Raw genomic sequence first — 16,694 nt, 5'->3', positions numbered from 1 at the left:
AAGCACATATCCCTTTGGAGCGCCAGTGTTGATTGTCAGCAAGGTGGAGATATTATTTTCAATCTGCACAGATTGTGGTCTTCCAGTTAGAAGTTGAGGATCCAGATGCAGAGGATGGTACAGAGGCCCAGGTTTTGTAGCTTTTCAATCAGGACTGTAGGAACCATGGTGTTAAATGCTGAGCTATAATGAATAAACAGCATCCTGGCATAGATATTTGCATTGTTTAGATGATCTAAGGCTGCGTGGAGAGCCATTGAGATCTCATCTGCTGTAGACCTATTGTGGCGATAGGCACACTGCAGTGGCTCCAGGTCCTTCCTAAGACAGGAGTTTATTCTAGCCATGACCAACCTCTCAAACCATTTCCTCATTGTAAATGTGAGTGGTACTGGACCATTGTCATTGAGGCAGATCACGCTGCTCTTTTGAAGCAGGAGGGAACTTCTGACTGCAGCAGTGAGAAATTGAAAATTTCTTTGAATACTCCACCAGCTGTTTGGCACAGGTTTTCAGAGCCCTACTAGGTACTCCATTGGGCCCTGCTGCCTTGTTAGGGGTCACACTCTTGAAAGATAGCCTGATGTCGGTCTACGGACAGAGATCACAGGGTCATCAGATGCTGCAGGGATCCTCATAGCTGCGGTTTTATTCTCCCTTTCAAAGCGAGCATAAAAGGCGTTGAGCTTGTCTGGGAGTGAAGCAACCCTGCCATTCGTGATTTCACTGAAGCAGAGTAGATGGTGGAGGAAGGGAAGCCTCTTTCTTTATGCACATCTGCTCTCAAACGCATCTCCCCCATTTCACGCACATCTGCTCTCACTCCATCCTCCCACCACCCCACTAGGAATAGGGTTCCCCTGGTCCTCACCTACCACCCCACCAGCCTCCGGGTGCAACATATTATTCTCCGTAACTTCCGCCACCTCCAACGGGATCCCACCACTAAGCACATCTTTCCCTCCCCCCCCCCCGCTTTCCGCAGGGATCGCTCCCTACGCGACTCCCTTGTCCATTCGTCCCTCCCATCCCTCCCCACTGATCTCCTTCCTGGCACTTATCCGTGTAAGCGGAACAAGTGCTACACATGCCCTTACACTTCCTCCCTTTCCACCATTCAGGGCCCCAGACAGTCCTTCCAGGTGAGGCGACACTTCACCTGTGAGTCGGCTGGGGTGATATACTGCGTCCAGTGCTCCCGATGTGGCCTTCTATATATTGGCGAGACCCGATGCAGACTGGGAGACCGCTTTGCAGAACACCTACGCTCTGTCCGCCAGAGAAAGCAGGATCTCCCAGTGGCCACACATTTTAATTCCACATCCCATTCCCATTCTGACATGTCTATCCATGGCCTCCTCGACTGTAAAGATGAAGCCACACTCAGGTTGGAGGAACAACACATTATATTCCGTCTGGGTAGCCTCTAACCTGATGGCATGAACATTGACTTCTCTAACTTCCGCTAATGCCCCACCTCCCCCTCGTATCCCATCCGTTATTTATTTTTACACACACATTCTTTCTCTCACTCTCCTTTTTCTCCCTCTGTCCCTCTGACTATACCCCTTGCCCATCCTTTGGGTTTCCCCCCCTCCCCTTGTCTTTCTCCCTGGGCCTCCTGTCCCATGATCCTCTCATATCCCCTTTGCCAATCACCTGTCCAGCTCTTGGCTCCATCCCTCCCCCTCCTATCATTTTGGATCTCCCCCTCCCCCTCCCACTTTCAAATTTCTTACTAACTCTTCCTTCAGTCAGTCCTGACGAAGGGTCTCAGCCTGAAACGTCCACTATACCTCTTCCTAGAGATGCTGCCTGGCCTGCTGCATTCACCAGCAACTTTGATGTGTGTTGCTGCCATTCATGATGTTGGGTTTTGCTTTGTAGGAAGTAATGGCCTGCAAACCCTGCCAGAGTTAATATGCATCCAATGTCACCTCCACCCTCTCCCAGAATTATTTCTTGGTTCTTGAAATAGCCCTCGGCAAGTCATACCTGGGTTTATTATGCAGACCTGGACTGCTATACTTAAATGCCACAGATCTAGCCCTTAGCAAACTATGAAACTCCTGGTTCACCCACAGGTTTTGGTTTGGGCATGTACAGTAAGTTTTTGTAGTCACAAACTCATCCACACAGGTTTTAATGAAATCAGTGACAACTGAGGCATACTTATCCAGGCTCAAAGATGACTCCCTGAACACAGTTCAGTCAACTGATTCAAAGCAATCCTGTAAGCGCTCCTGTGCCTCCCTAGTCCATACCTTCTTGGTCCTCACTACTGGTACTGCGGTCTTCAGTCTCTGCCTATAGTCAGGTGGGGTGTGTGGGGTGTCAGGGAGGGGTAGCACCTCTGGTGGGGGAGCATGTCGCGTCCTCTTCAAGGCGGTTAGTCCACCTTTGGTCCCCACCTGGCATTCAGCTCTCACCTGTGGCTCCTCGTAGCTATTTGCATGCAACAGCGGCCACACCCCGGGCAACAGCTTCGACAAGCCGGCTAAACCAGGTGAGGGTAGCCGACGGGTCTCAAACCCTCGTTGAGATAGGGAGTTGTCTATCTCAGCATGTGAAGACAGACTCCGGCGGATTGAGCGGACGAGACCAATGGAAGGTCCAACGGTCAAGAAGGCGGTCTCTGCAAGTGTCGTGGAACGTGTAGAGCAGGACAAGACACAGAAGACGTCCTGGTCATCAACTGCGCCTAGTCCCATCTCCAGCCATCTCGACTCTTGTCTTGCCGCTGGATCCAGATGGGAATTGGGAAGAGAGAGTGAGGCTGACGCTGTGCAACTCTCCCTCACTTAAATCCAAATCAAGCGCTAGTCTCGACACCATCATCATAATCACAATCACCCTCAACCTTTGAAGTCCTGTGGCGATGGGCGAGCGACGAAACAGCAGGTGTGGATACACTGGGAGCTGTAGTCACAGACCTGCATGCAGGCAGCTCAGGCCTAATGGTCGTTTTTCGCTGACCAAAGCAGCAGTGAAACTCGGCATCTACCTGGGCGACTATGCAGCCCTCTTTAGAAATGCACTGCTCACCTCTGTAGTATGAGGAAAGGGCTAGAAAAGGTGCCCTAAGCATTGCCTGCTTCATTACACCCTGGCCAGTTTACCGCGGCTGACGGGGATCCCATCTTGGCGGTCGAACAAACACAACAAAATGCAAGGTGACACCGCTCACCACAGGCACTTGGAACATGCGCACGCTATTAGACAACCCTACAGCAAACAGACCAGAGAGAAGAACAGCCTTAGTTGCCAGAGAGCTTGCAAGATACAACATTGACATTGCAACCCTGAGTGAGACTCATCTTGCCAACGAAGGTCAGTTGACTGAAACTGGAGGTGGATACACTTTTTTCTGGAGCGTTTGTGGCAGTGATGAGTGTTGTGATGCTGGAGCTGGATTCGCCATCAGGAGTCACCTTGTTTGGAAACTTGCTAGTCTCCCCAAGGGTGTGAACGACTGGCTCATGACACTACAGCTTCCGCTACAGAACAGAAGTCAAGCCTCCCTGATCAGTGCCTGTGCCCCCACAATGACCAACCCGGATGAAACGAAAGACAGGTTCTATGAAGAACTAGATGCCCTACTATCAGCAGTGAGCAGCACCAACAAGCTGATTTTGCTCGACGACTTCAATGCAAGAGTAGGGTGTGACTCTGCAGCCTGGTAGGGAGTCGTTGGGAGACGTGGAGTGGGCAAATGTAACAGTAACGGCCTACTCTTACAGAAGACCTGTGCAGCACACGACCTCCTCATCACCAACACAACTTTCCGCCTACCTACCCGTAACAAGACCTCCTGGATGCATCTCCGCTCTAAGCATTGGCATCTTATCGACTATGTCATTGACAGGAGAAAAGACAGGCAGGATGTCAGAGTGACCAAGCCCATGTGTGGCGCTGACTGCTGGACAGATCACAGGCTCACTGTCTCCAAAATGAAGCTCCGCATCAGACCCAAGAGGCGACCACAAGGAAGCAAGGCTATGAAAAGAAACAATGTGGCCAGGCTGAAGAACCCCAGCATTGTTTCAGCACTGGCTGAGGATTTAGAAACCAGGCTTGCTGACCTACACCTTGCAGGCAGCACTGTGGACGACTGGGATCGCTTCAGGGATGCTGTCCATTCATCTGCACTGAAGATGCTGGGGCTCTCTACCCACAAGCAGCATGACTGGTTCGATGAGAATGATGAGGAGATACAGGCTCTACTTGTTGAAAAGCACCACCTTCATCGCGCCCATCAGAACGACCCATCATCAGCTGCCAAGAAAAACGCCTTTACCAGTGCTCGCAGGGTAGTCCAGAATAAACTGCGTAAAATGCAAGATGCCTGGCTGAGCACCAAGACAGATGAATTACAGGGAATTACTGACAGAAACGACTTGAAATGATTCATTGAAGTCCTCAACACTCTCTACGGACCCCAGTCTCTCGGGAGCTCCCCCCTTGCGAGTATAGATGGTACAACTCTCATTACAGAGAAGGCTCAGATCCTGCAGAGGTGGGCTGAACACCTTGAAGCCGTCCTCAACCGACCGTCATCTATTAACGATGAGATAATAGAGAAGATACCCCAGGTTGACATCAACAGTGCCATGGATGACCCATCAGTAGTAGCCGAAGTCACGGAAGCTGTCAGCTAGCTATCCAGGGGCAAAGCCCCAGGGGCAACGCCATACCTGCAGAGATCTACAAAGCCAGTGGTCCTGTACTTATAGAGAAGTTCACTGAGTTGTTACAGTCTTTTTGGAAGCAAGGATCCATTCCTCAAGAACTTAAAGATGCATCCATCGTACACCTCTACAAGAGGAAGGGCAATCGACAAGTATGCGACAACCACCGAGGAATCTCACTGCTTTCCATCGCAGGAAAAACCCTTGCAAGAGTCCTGCTCAATCGTCTGGTCACCCATCTGGAGCTGGGCCTGCTGCCAGAGTCACAGCGTGGCTTTCGCAAAGGTCGTGGGACTATTGACATGATTTTTGCCACGCGCCAACTTCAGGAGAAGTGTCAGGAGCAGAATCGCAAACTCTACACAACTTGTGTTGACCTCACGAAAGCCTTCGACATTGTCTGCCGACAAGGCCTGTGGGGGATCATGTCAAAGTTCGGCTGCCCCGCCAAATTCATTCAGATGCTATGCCAGTTCCATGATGGCACAATGGCCAGAGGGCTGGACGGCGGAGAATCCTCTGAGGCGTTCCCAGTCACCAACGGTGTCAAACAGGGCTGTGTGCTCGCACCCACACTGTTCAGCTTGATGTTTTCTGCCATGTTGAATGATGCCTTCCAGGACAGTGATGCTGGAATCAGCCTCAAGTACAGAGTGGGTGGGAAGCTCTTCACCCTGAGGAGACTTTAAGCTATTACCAAGGTGAAGGAGACTGTTCTGAGAGACTTCCTTTTTGCCGATGACTGTGCCCTGTATGCTGGCTCGGAGCCAGAGATGCAAGTCAATATGGACAAATTCTCCACGGCTTGTGACAACTTTGGACTCACCATCAACATCAAAAAGGCAGAAGTCATGCAGCAGCCTGCCCCTCATGCACCGTACACAGAACCGAAAATCACAATCAGAAACTACAGGCAGTTGATCAGTTTACTTACCGTCGCAGCACCCTCTCCCGAGCAGTAACTATTACAGAAGTTAACTGCAGAATAGCAAAGGCAGGTTCTGCTTTCGATAGACTGCGCTCCACTGTATGGGAACGTTGAGGAATCAGTCCAGCAACAAAACTGAAGGTTTACAGAGCCGTGGCAATCACTACCCTCCTGTATGCCTGTGAAACATGGACTGTGTACCGAAGACATGCAAGACAGCTCAACCATTTCCACATGACTTGTCTTCGCAGAATATTAGGCATCAGATGGCAGGACAAAGTACCAGACACTGAAGTTTTCCCTAGAGCGGGTCTACCATCGGTCCACACACTGCTGATGAGAGCACAGACCCGGTGGGCAGGTCATGTCATCCGCATGCCGGACGAGCGCATACCCAAGCAGCTCCTTTTTGGGGAAATCTCTGCTGGAAGACGCTCGCATGGAGGGCAGAAGAAACATTACAGAGACACACTAAAGGCCTTCCTGAAGTCGCTTGATATAGACACGACCACCTGGGAAATGCGGGCTCAAAACCGCCCGACCCGGCGCAATATTTTCCAAAAGTGCTGTCAAGCTTATGAAGCAAGGCGCATTGCAGAAGCACAACATAAGCATGAGCTGTGCAAGTCCAGAGCCACCAGTGCAACAACTGCAGAGCCTACACATGCCTGCCCAATATGTGCCAGGACATTTCGTGCCAGAATCGGCCTGACCAGTCATCTTCGGACACACTGCATCCAGTCTCAAAGTGACAAGTGGTGTCGAGGTCTTCATCGACGACGATGGTCGAACACATAATAATCAGACAGTAGATGTACATCCAGGTGATCAGACTTACCAAAGTGTGGGCGTGGGATAGCATGGAAGGCACTCTTGAGCTTCGTGTAACAGCAGTCCAGTGTGTTATTTCCTCTGGTACTCCAGATGATTTGTTGATAATAATTATTCAGTGGCTTTATCAAAAACCAACTGTACTGCAAGATAGAAAAACGCCACACCCCAGTCATCTTCTTGAGTTATGTCCTTTCACCGCAAGGCATAACCCTGGACCCAGAGAAAGAGTGTGTTGTCATTGAATGGCCCCAACTATGCACCCTCAAATAGCTTTAGTGCTTCTTGGGCTTCACCAACTTTTATCATAATTAAGTCAGAAATTATAGCCAAATCGCCATTCCTCTCAGCTCACTCATTAAGTCACATACCTCACAGTTAACCTGGTTTGCTGCCGTGGTTATGTTTTTGAGGAACACAAGAAATACTTCACAACCTCTCTCATTCTCTGATATCCAAACCCCTCCAGACCTTTTGTAGTAGAGGTGGATGTGACTGAAGTGGGCCATCATTTCACACCAAGGAGTGGACGGGAAGACATATCCTTACGCCTTCATCTTAGACAAGTTCTACTCTACACAGTGCCATTATGGAGTAGTAGATAGGAAGCTACTCGCTATTGAATGGGCCTTGGAGAAATGGAGACATTGGCTAATGGGAAACACAGAGCCACTTCCTAATCTGCACTGACAACAAGAACCTCATATCCATACAACAGACCCACCAATTCAACTCATATCATGCTCTCTGGAAACTCCTTGAACAATTCAACATCAACACCTCCTATCAATCTAGTTCCAAGAATACAAAGGTGAACACCCTGTCATGACCAGTGTGACCAAGCTGAAAGGGAGACTGACCCTCAGCTCATCATTCCATCCATGCAGATCCTCACCTTGATTATCTAGGACCTCGAGAGCCAGACTACTCTGGCCTAAGCTACATGTCAGGCTGTCCACCCAAGCTCTGCCCTTGTGCTCCGACTCCCACAAGCTCTTTACCCAGTTTATTGATCCTGTCAAAATCACCCATCACACCAATCCAGTCACTTACCATCTCCAGTTGCCACCATCCGCCAGGATCACACCTAATTTCCTCATGTTCTTTCTCAAGCCCATTGTCTATGAACAACCCAACCCACCTGAACCTGCACCTCCAGAACCTGGAATGTTGGAAGGTGGTCCAGTATACATGGCTCACCAGTTGATGGATCCACGTCACTGTGGATGTGTTGAGCAGTACCTGGTCAACTGGGAAGTATGCCATTCAGTTACATTTTGGATACATCGCTCTTTGATGAGATCCATCAGATCCATCTAGATCTTCCTGGTCCATCGGTGGGGGGGGGGCACGACCATAGGGGTGGAAAATCCAGTTAGACCTGCTCCTGCTGACACCTCCCAGCATGTACGTGCAGGCACCTCCCAATCTCCACCCAGCTAATATGATCAACCTGCCGCTGATTCCACACTGATCATCGGCAGCCAATTTCATCCACGTTCTCCTCCACAGTCCTTGTTCACTCATCAAACCAGCTGATCTCAATCAGTTGCTCCAACCCTTCACTCGCCCTGCCTAAAACTTACCTTGTTGCCTGCTGTGTTTAGTCTATGTTCTCTCCTGTTCGGTGACCCCTCGTGGCTTGTTATTTTGCCGTCTGTTATCAAAGTTATTGTTCAATTTTGAATCATCTCTTCTGCTCTGCTTTTGGATCGGGCCTCCTCTATATTTCCTGCCAGTTTTTAGTTAATTTCTTAAATCGTAAGCTTGGCTATGGTTTAATATATGATCTCTATAATCTAAACGACCTAATTCTGTTCCTATGGTCCTGTGGTCTTATCTGTGGGTTCTTTGTAATGAATCTGGGCTAAGATGCTGTCAGCAGCATGCTGCAGGCTTAAATGAGTTGAAGCTTATCCATACTTAGGAAAACATGCCCCAATACAATGGCGTTAAATATAACTACTTATCCAACATTAGCTTCTTGCGATTCTCAATTAACTCTAGATCGATACAGGAGCATGCTCATCAGCAGTAACTTGCAGCAGATGTATCCTCGAATAACAAATTCTGCACCCATGTTCAATCTGAGCATTAAATGAATAACAAATTCCAGCTACAAGATGCTGAGCCTTCAATCCTGGTTAGGTCAAGTTCTGGAAGCTGCTTTGGAAGCCGCATAGAATGATAAGTCACATCTGTCAGCTGGGATGTACAAGATATCTGATCTCTAAATGGATGTTTCAAAAGGAGTACAGTTGTGGGGTTCAGCAGTAGATGACACAAAACCATCAGGATGCTTTCAGAATTGCTTTCACGGGTCCATCTGAGATTCTGTTATTCCCTTTAGCTATCCCTCTAACCAGTTATTATGTATTATAATATATGCAAATTCAGTGCTTAATGGTGCAGGATTTGGATTCCTATCAACTTGGAAGGCTTGGGCTCCCTTAACAGCAGGGAGTCGCGGCACTGAAGCTCAGAAAATTTCTGTAGTAATAGTCATAAAATGCTGGGCAAACTGAACGAGTCAGGCAACATCTTTGGAAAAGAATAGAATAGAGAATTTTTGGGTAGTTTAGATGTCAACAGGACTGGAATAGAAGGGGGAAGGAGCCAGAATAAGAGGGGCAAGGGATGAAGTTTCAGAAAGGCCCATCACAGACTGTGGAGAGTGGCAGATGGCAAAGACTTGTCAGAACTTGTCGGTATCTCCTCACAGGGGAGGGAGTGGAAAGAAGTTGGAGGGAGAAGCATTAGGAGAAGCAACCAATCGAACACAAGTTCCTGGTATAATCAATGGGTCTATCTTGGGATAACAGAGCTGGAGGCCAGGTGGAACAAGGTTGCACCTGAGACAGATTTCCAGGAAGGACATGTGGTTGGAAGGGCACAAATCTTGGTGAGCACATGGTTGAAGAGTCAGAAGGCAGCAGCGATCACAGAGGGGGAGCAGTTGAGAGAGGGTCTCACTGAACTCCTATTGAAGAGGTGTTTTAAACTAATTCAGGGTAGGCATGACTTGAAGAGTCTTTGCAGCGGAGTGGCAAGACATAAACACAGGTGGTTCTGCTGATGCTGGATACCTAGGGTAAAACACCCTCTGCAAATGATCCTTGATTTCTTCACTAGGAGACTACAGTCAGTGTGGATTGGAGATAACATCTACTCCATGCTGACAATCAATACTGGCGCATCTCAAAGACTACTCTACACCCATTAATCCGTGACTAGGCAAAGTTCAAAAATCATCTATAAATTTTCTGATGAAACAACTATTGTTGACAGAATTTCAGGTATGATGAGGAGGAGTACAAGAGTGAAATAGATCAACTGGTTGAGTGGTGTCACAACACTAACCTTGCATTCAATGTCAGAAAGACCAAGGAAATGACTTTGGACTTCAAGAAGGGGAAGTTGAGGGAACACACACCAGTCCTCATTGAGGGATTAGCCGATTCTGAATCTGACAAAATGCTGGAGGAACTCAGCTAGTCAGGCAGCATCTAGGGAAGGTAATAAAGTGTCAATATTCTGGGTTGAGACTCTTCATCAGGACGGGAAAGGAAGGGAGTTAGAGCCAGAATTGGAAGGTTAGAGAGAGGATTTCTCTCCAGTTGTCCCATGTCTTGCCTGGCTGAGATGTTAAAACATTGGTTTACTTTTCAAACATTTATTTACTGTCCATGCAGTGGGTGTTGGGGGTGAAAGCCTCGTTTACCCGGAGCAAGCCCTTTTGCAATATGCGCACACACAATGCTTTATCACCTTTCAAAATACCGTTGCAAAAAGATGAGATTTTGTGGGAAGCTGGGAGAGGGAGGAAGTGGGAGTTTGGAGGTAGGTGGGTGTTTCTGGAGTACAATAGTGATTTTATTAATTTAAACACAGAACATTAAACATAAGGCAGCAGGCCCTTCGGCCTTTTAAGTTATGCCAACTTTTTAACCTGCTCCAAGATCAAACCAACCCTTCTTGCTTTGACCATCAAAACACAGAGGCAACTTAATGAACTTCAACAGCCCCGAGGATCCTATAATTTCAGTCTCTGAGACAGATGTGAGAGTATCTTTCACAAGGGTGGACTCACAGAAAGCATCTGGCCCAGACAGAGTACCTGGCCGAGTACTGAAGACCTGTGCTGATCAACCGGCTGGAGTCTTCACGAATATATTTACCCTCTCATTTTGGCAGTCTGAATACCCATCTCCTTTCAGCAGGCTTCAATAATACCTGTGTCTAAGAAGAACGTGGTAACCTGCCTCAGTGCACTTACATCCACTGTGACGATGTGCTTTGAGAGGATGGTGATGAAACATATGAACTTCTGCCTGAGAAGGGACTTGGATTCATTCCATTTTGCCTAACATCGCAACAGGTCAACATTAGATGCCATTTCATTAGCCTTTCATACAAGCTGGAACATATAGACAGCAAAGATACATATATCAGGAATCTCTGTTGACTACAACTTAGCATTCAATACTATCATCCTCTCAAAACTCATCAAAAGTTTCAAGTCCTAGGCCCCAATATCTCCTTGTGCAACCCGATTCTTGATTTCCTCACTTGCAGACTCCAGTCAGTTCAGATTGGCAACAAAATCTCCTTCACAATCTCCATCAGCACAGGTGCCATACAAGGCAGTGTGCTTAGTCCCCTGCTCTACTCACGTTGCACTTACAACTGTGAGGCTGAGCACAGGTCTAATGCCATATTTAAGTTTGCCGATGACACCACTATTGTTGGTCGAATCAAAAGTGGTGATGAATCATCATATAGGAGGGAATTTGAAAATCTGGCTGACTGGTGCCACAACAACCTCTCACTCAATGTCAGCAAGACCAAGGAGATGATTATTGACTTCAGGAAAGTAGATCAGAGGTCCATGAGCTAGTTCTCACTTGAGGATCAGAGGTTGAAAAAGTCAGCAACTTTAAATTCCTCGGTGTTATCTTTTCAGAAGATCTGTCCTGGGTTAAGCACATAAGTGCCATTATGAAAAGAAAGCATGGTAGCACATCTATTTCCCTAGAAGTTTGTGTAGGTTCTTCATGTCATCCAAAACTTTGACAAACTTCTGTACATGTGTGGTAGAGAGTATGTTGACTGGTGTGAAAACACCAATGCCTTTGTATTGAAAAGCCTACAAAAGTAATGGATAGGGCCCAGTCCATCATGAGTAAAGCCCTTCCCATCATTGAGTACATCTACATGGACTCTGACGCAGGAAAGCAGCATCCATCATCAGGGACCCCCACTGCCTTGGCCATGCTCTCTTCTCACTGCTGCCATCAGGAAGAAACATAGAAAATAGGTGCAGGAGTAGGCCATTGGGTCCTTCGAGCCTGCACCGCCATTCAGTATGATCATGGCTGATCATCCAACTCAGAACCTTGTACCAGCCTTCCTTCCATACCCCCTGATCCCTTTGGCCACAAGGGCCATATCTAACTCCCTCTTAAATATAGCCAACGAACTGGCCTCAACTGTTTTCTGTGGCAGAGAATTCCACAGATTCACCACTCTCTGTGTGAAGAAGTTTTTCCTAATCTCAGTCCTAAAAGGCTTCCCCTTTATCCTCAAACTGTGTCCCCTCGTTCTGGACTTCCCCAACATCGGGAACAATCTTCCTGCATCTAGCCTGCCCAATCCCTTTAGGATTTTATACGTTTCAATCAGATCCCCCCTCAATCTTCTAAATTCCAACGAATATAAGCCTAGTCGATCCAGTCTTTCATCATATGAAAGTCCTGCCATCCCAGGAATCAATCTGGTGAATCTTCTTTGTATACCCCCTATGGCAAGGATGTCTTTCCTCAGATTAGGGGACCAAAACTGCACACAATACTCCAGGTGTGGTCTCAGCAAGGCCTTGTACAACTGCAGTAGTACCTCCCTGCTCCTGTACTCGAATCCTCTTGCTATGAATGCCAGCATACCATCCGTCTTTTTCACCGCCTGCTGTACCTGCATGCCCACTTTCAATGACTGGTGTATAATGACACCCAGGTCTCGTTGCACCTCCCCTTTTCCTAATTGGCCACCATTCAAATAATAATCTGTTTTCCTGTTTTTGCCACCAAAGTAGATAACCTCACATTTATCCCTATTAAATTGCATCTGCCATGAATTTGCCCACTTACCTAACCTATCCAAGTCACCCTGCATCCTGTTAGCATCTAATTCCCTCATCCAAGTCATTAATATATATTGTAAACAACTGGGGTCCCAGCACTGAGCCTTGCGGTACCCACTAGTCACTGCCTGTCATTCTGAAAAGGTCCCGTTTATTCCCACTCTTTGCTTCCTGTCTGCCAACCAATTCTCTATCCACATCAATACCTTACCCCCAATAGCATGTGCTTTAAGTTTGCACACTAATCTCCTGTGTGGGACCTTGTCAAAAGCCTTTTGAAAATCCAAATATACCACATCCACTGGTTCTCCCCTATCCACTCTACTAGTTACATCCTCAAAAAATTCTATGAGGTTCGTCAGACATGATTTTCCTTTCACATATCCATGCTGACTTTGTCCGATGATTTCACCGCTCTCCAACTGTGCTGTTAACACATCTTTGATAACTGACTCTAGCATTTTCCCCACCACCGATGTTAGGCTAATCGGTCTATAATTCCCTGGTTTCTCTCTCCCTCCTTTGTTAAAAAGTGGGGTTACATTCACCACCCTCCAACGCTCAGGAACTAGTCCAGAATCTAAAGAGTTTTGAAAAATTATCACTAATGCATCCACTATTTCTTGGGCTACTTCCTTAAGCACTCTGGGATGCAGACCATCTGGCCCTGGGGATTTATCTGCCTTTAATCCCTTGAATTTACCTAACACCACTTCCCTACTAACATGTATTTCCCTCAGTTCCTCCATCTCACTGGACCCTCTGTCCCCTACTACTTCCAGAAGATTATTTATGTCCTCCTTAGTGAAGACAAAACCAAAGTAGTTATTCAATTGGTCTGCCATGTCCTTGCTCCCCATAATCAATTCACCTGTTTTTGTCTGTAGGGGACCCACATTTGTCTTAACCAATCTTTTTCTTTTCACATATCTATAAAAGCTTTTACAGTCAGATTTTATGTTCCCTGCCAGTTTTCTCTCATAATCTTTTTTCTCTTTCCTAATTAAGCCCTTTGTCCTCCTCTGCTGGAGTCTGAATTTCTCCCAGTCCTCAGGTGAGCCACTTTTTCTGGCTAATTTGTATGCTTCTTCTCTGGAATTGATACTATCCCTAATTTCCCTTGTCAGTCACGGGTGCACTACCTTTCCCTGATTTATTCTTTTGCCAAACTGGGATGAACAATTGTTGTAGTTCATCCATGCGATCTTTAAATGCTTGCCATTGCATATCCACCGTCAACCCTTTAAGTGTCATTTGCCAGTCTACCTTAGCTAATTCACGTCTCACACCTTCAAAGTTACCCCTCTTTAAGTTCAGAACCTTTGTTTCTGAATTAACTATGTCACTCTCCATCTTAATGAAGAATTCCACCATATTATGGTCACTCTTACCCAAGGGGCCTCTCACGACAAGATTGCTAATTAACCCTTTCTCATTGCTCAATACCCACAGGAGCTTCAGGACCCATACCATCAGATTCAGGAACAGTTATCACCCCTCAACCATCAGGCTGTTGAACCAAAGGGGGTAACTTCATTCAACTTCACTTGTCCCATCACTGAATTATTCCCATTGAACTGCACTCACTTTCAAAGACCCTTCATCTAATGTTTTTAATATTTATTGCTCATTTATTTTTATTATTATTATTATTTTCTCTCTTTTGTATTCAAAGATTCAAAGGTTCAAAGGTTCAATTTAATTTCAGAGAAATGTATACAATACACATCCTGAAATGCTTTTTCTTCGCAAGCATCCAGGAAAACAGAGAAGTGCCCCAAAGAATGAACGACAATTGAACATGATGACCCCAAAGTCCCTCCCCAGTTCTCCCCTCCCGCATGTAAGTGGCAGCAAGCAAGCAATGATTCCCCCTCCCCCCACCAGTCCTCCTAAGCTCCTAAGCTCCGCCTTCTCCTCGCACAGTTTATTTATACTTTGGTTGTTGGCCACCCTATTGGGTGTGGTCTTTCACTGATTTTATTGTGTTTCTTGTATTGACTGTGATTGGACACAATATAAAGAAGTCTCAAGATTGTGTATGGTGACATACAGTATGTATACTTGAACTTTTGCACTTGGAACATAGCCCTCCATTTTACTGTTATCTATGTGCTGTTAAGAATGAGCAGTTTTGGGCTCTTTATTTAAGAAAGGATGCACTGGCATTGGGGAGGGTCTGGAGGAGGTTCACAAGAATGTTCCCAGGATTTACAGGGTTAACACATGAGGAGCATTTGATGGTTTTGGGCCTGTACTTGCTGGAGTTCATAAGAAGGGAGGTGAATCTCATTGAAACTGCTGAATATTGAAAGGCCTAGATAGAGTGGGCATGGAGAGGATGTTTCCTGTAGTGGGGAAGTTTAGGATCAGAGGGCACTCCCTCAGAATAGAAGGGCATCCCTTTAGAACAGAGCCAAGGAGCAATTTCTTTTGCTAATGGTGGTGAATCTGTGGAATTCATTGTCACAGATAGCTATGGAGGCCAAGCCATTTGGTATATTTAAGTGAGAGATTAATAGGTTCTTGATTTTTAAAGGGGTTAAAGGTTACAGGAGAATGGAAATGAGAGTGCTAACAAATCAGTCATGATCGAATGATGAAGCAAACTCAATGGGCCCGAATAACCTTATTCTGCTCCTATGACTAATGGTCTAAGAGATTCTTAAATGTCCTTAATATATGTGCTTCTACCACCGTTCAGCAATGCTTTCCAGGCACCTAGCCCTCTGTGTGTAAAAAAAATCTACCTCTGACATCACCCCTACACTTTCTTCCAGTCACCTTAAAAGTATGTCCTCTCATATTAGCCACTGACACCTTAGGAAAAGGCTACTGTCTGTTCACCCTATCGTTGCCTCCTATTATGCAGCTCTATGAAGATGTGTCTAAGATTTAGTGTCATGTAAACACCTACTCAAACTTAGGCATAAACATATACAGACACACACACACACACAGAAACACAATGACATACACAAACATGCAAAAGCAATCTCTCTCTCACAAACACACACACACACACACACACACACACTCACTCATACAGACACATATCCTGAAACTCCTTCCCCCAACAGCACCAGGGGAGCACCTGCACCTTCACCAGGTCCGTTGGGTGTGGGCAATAATATTTGGCTTTGCAAGTGGTGCCCAGATCCCCAAAAAGTTAATGATTCTCTTGTGTCCAGGAGGACCTTCGGTGGTAAGGTTTTCAATGTTCCTGCTGCCTGTAACCTGGTTGGTCAGGATGGAGGTCAGGGAAGACCGAGTGAGTAAATGTTGTACTGTGTATGTTCTTAAAGGTACACACCAGGTCATGGTGTGTTAACTCTGGAAGGATATTGAAGATGATGGATTTGGTCAATGGTTGACAATGGTTGCTTTATCTTGAATGGTCAACATTTAGACAAACTGAGAGTGTTACATCATATTCTTGACTTGGATGAGTGAGATAGTTTACCAGGCAACTCCACTCCTTTTCACATGATTCAATGGGAAAGTCCAACTGGGGAAAAAAAATCAGAATGTCAGAGAGTTTAGCTGAGTTCAACATATCCAATGAGAGAGTGTACCAGCTCAGGAGCATTTAACGAGCATAGAATGAGACTTGAAAACATAATTCTCTAACTCAAAGAAGAGTGTTAGTGATAGGATATCATCTATCAGGCAATTGTGTTTCTTGTAAAGACTCTCCTCTCTCCACATGTATCTGAAAGCAGAGATTAAACTAATAAAGCACAAAAAAAAGTCTTTGAACTACTTTGATGAGCTTTATGCCCAGATGCAAGTGTAAATTCTTATAATCGAGTATTAGACAGCAAAATAACAAAACCAGGACATCATGTTTCGATGCATTTACTTTGCAGCCTGAATTTCCAATTAAGATTATATCTCAGTTTATGTATCAATGTTAAATGTATATTAACAGGGCCATTGTGTGAATTTTACATAGCAAATTGAATATGCAGCTTAATGGATGGAAAGTAATAGCATGATAACAAAATGTTATTAAAATCTAATCTTATCAGATGCCCATTATCAAAAGAAGCAGACTACAGTAAGCCCTCCAAAGCACTTACACAAGAGAACATATGCCATGGCTGAG

At 46.1% G+C, this 16,694-nt stretch overlaps 1 pseudogene; it reads left to right on the top strand.

Annotated features, from left to right (window-relative positions):
- The first annotated feature begins 3,203 nt into the window (after nucleotides 1-3,203).
- Nucleotides 3,204-5,377, top strand: LOC140212249 (uncharacterized; annotated as a pseudogene).
- Nucleotides 5,378-16,694: the final 11,317 nt, after the last annotated feature.

This window comes from Mobula birostris, chromosome 18, assembly GCF_030028105.1.
Source record: "Mobula birostris isolate sMobBir1 chromosome 18, sMobBir1.hap1, whole genome shotgun sequence".
NCBI classification, from domain to species: domain Eukaryota; kingdom Metazoa; phylum Chordata; class Chondrichthyes; order Myliobatiformes; family Myliobatidae; genus Mobula; species Mobula birostris.
This window is presented reverse-complemented; position numbering and strand designations above follow the sequence as displayed.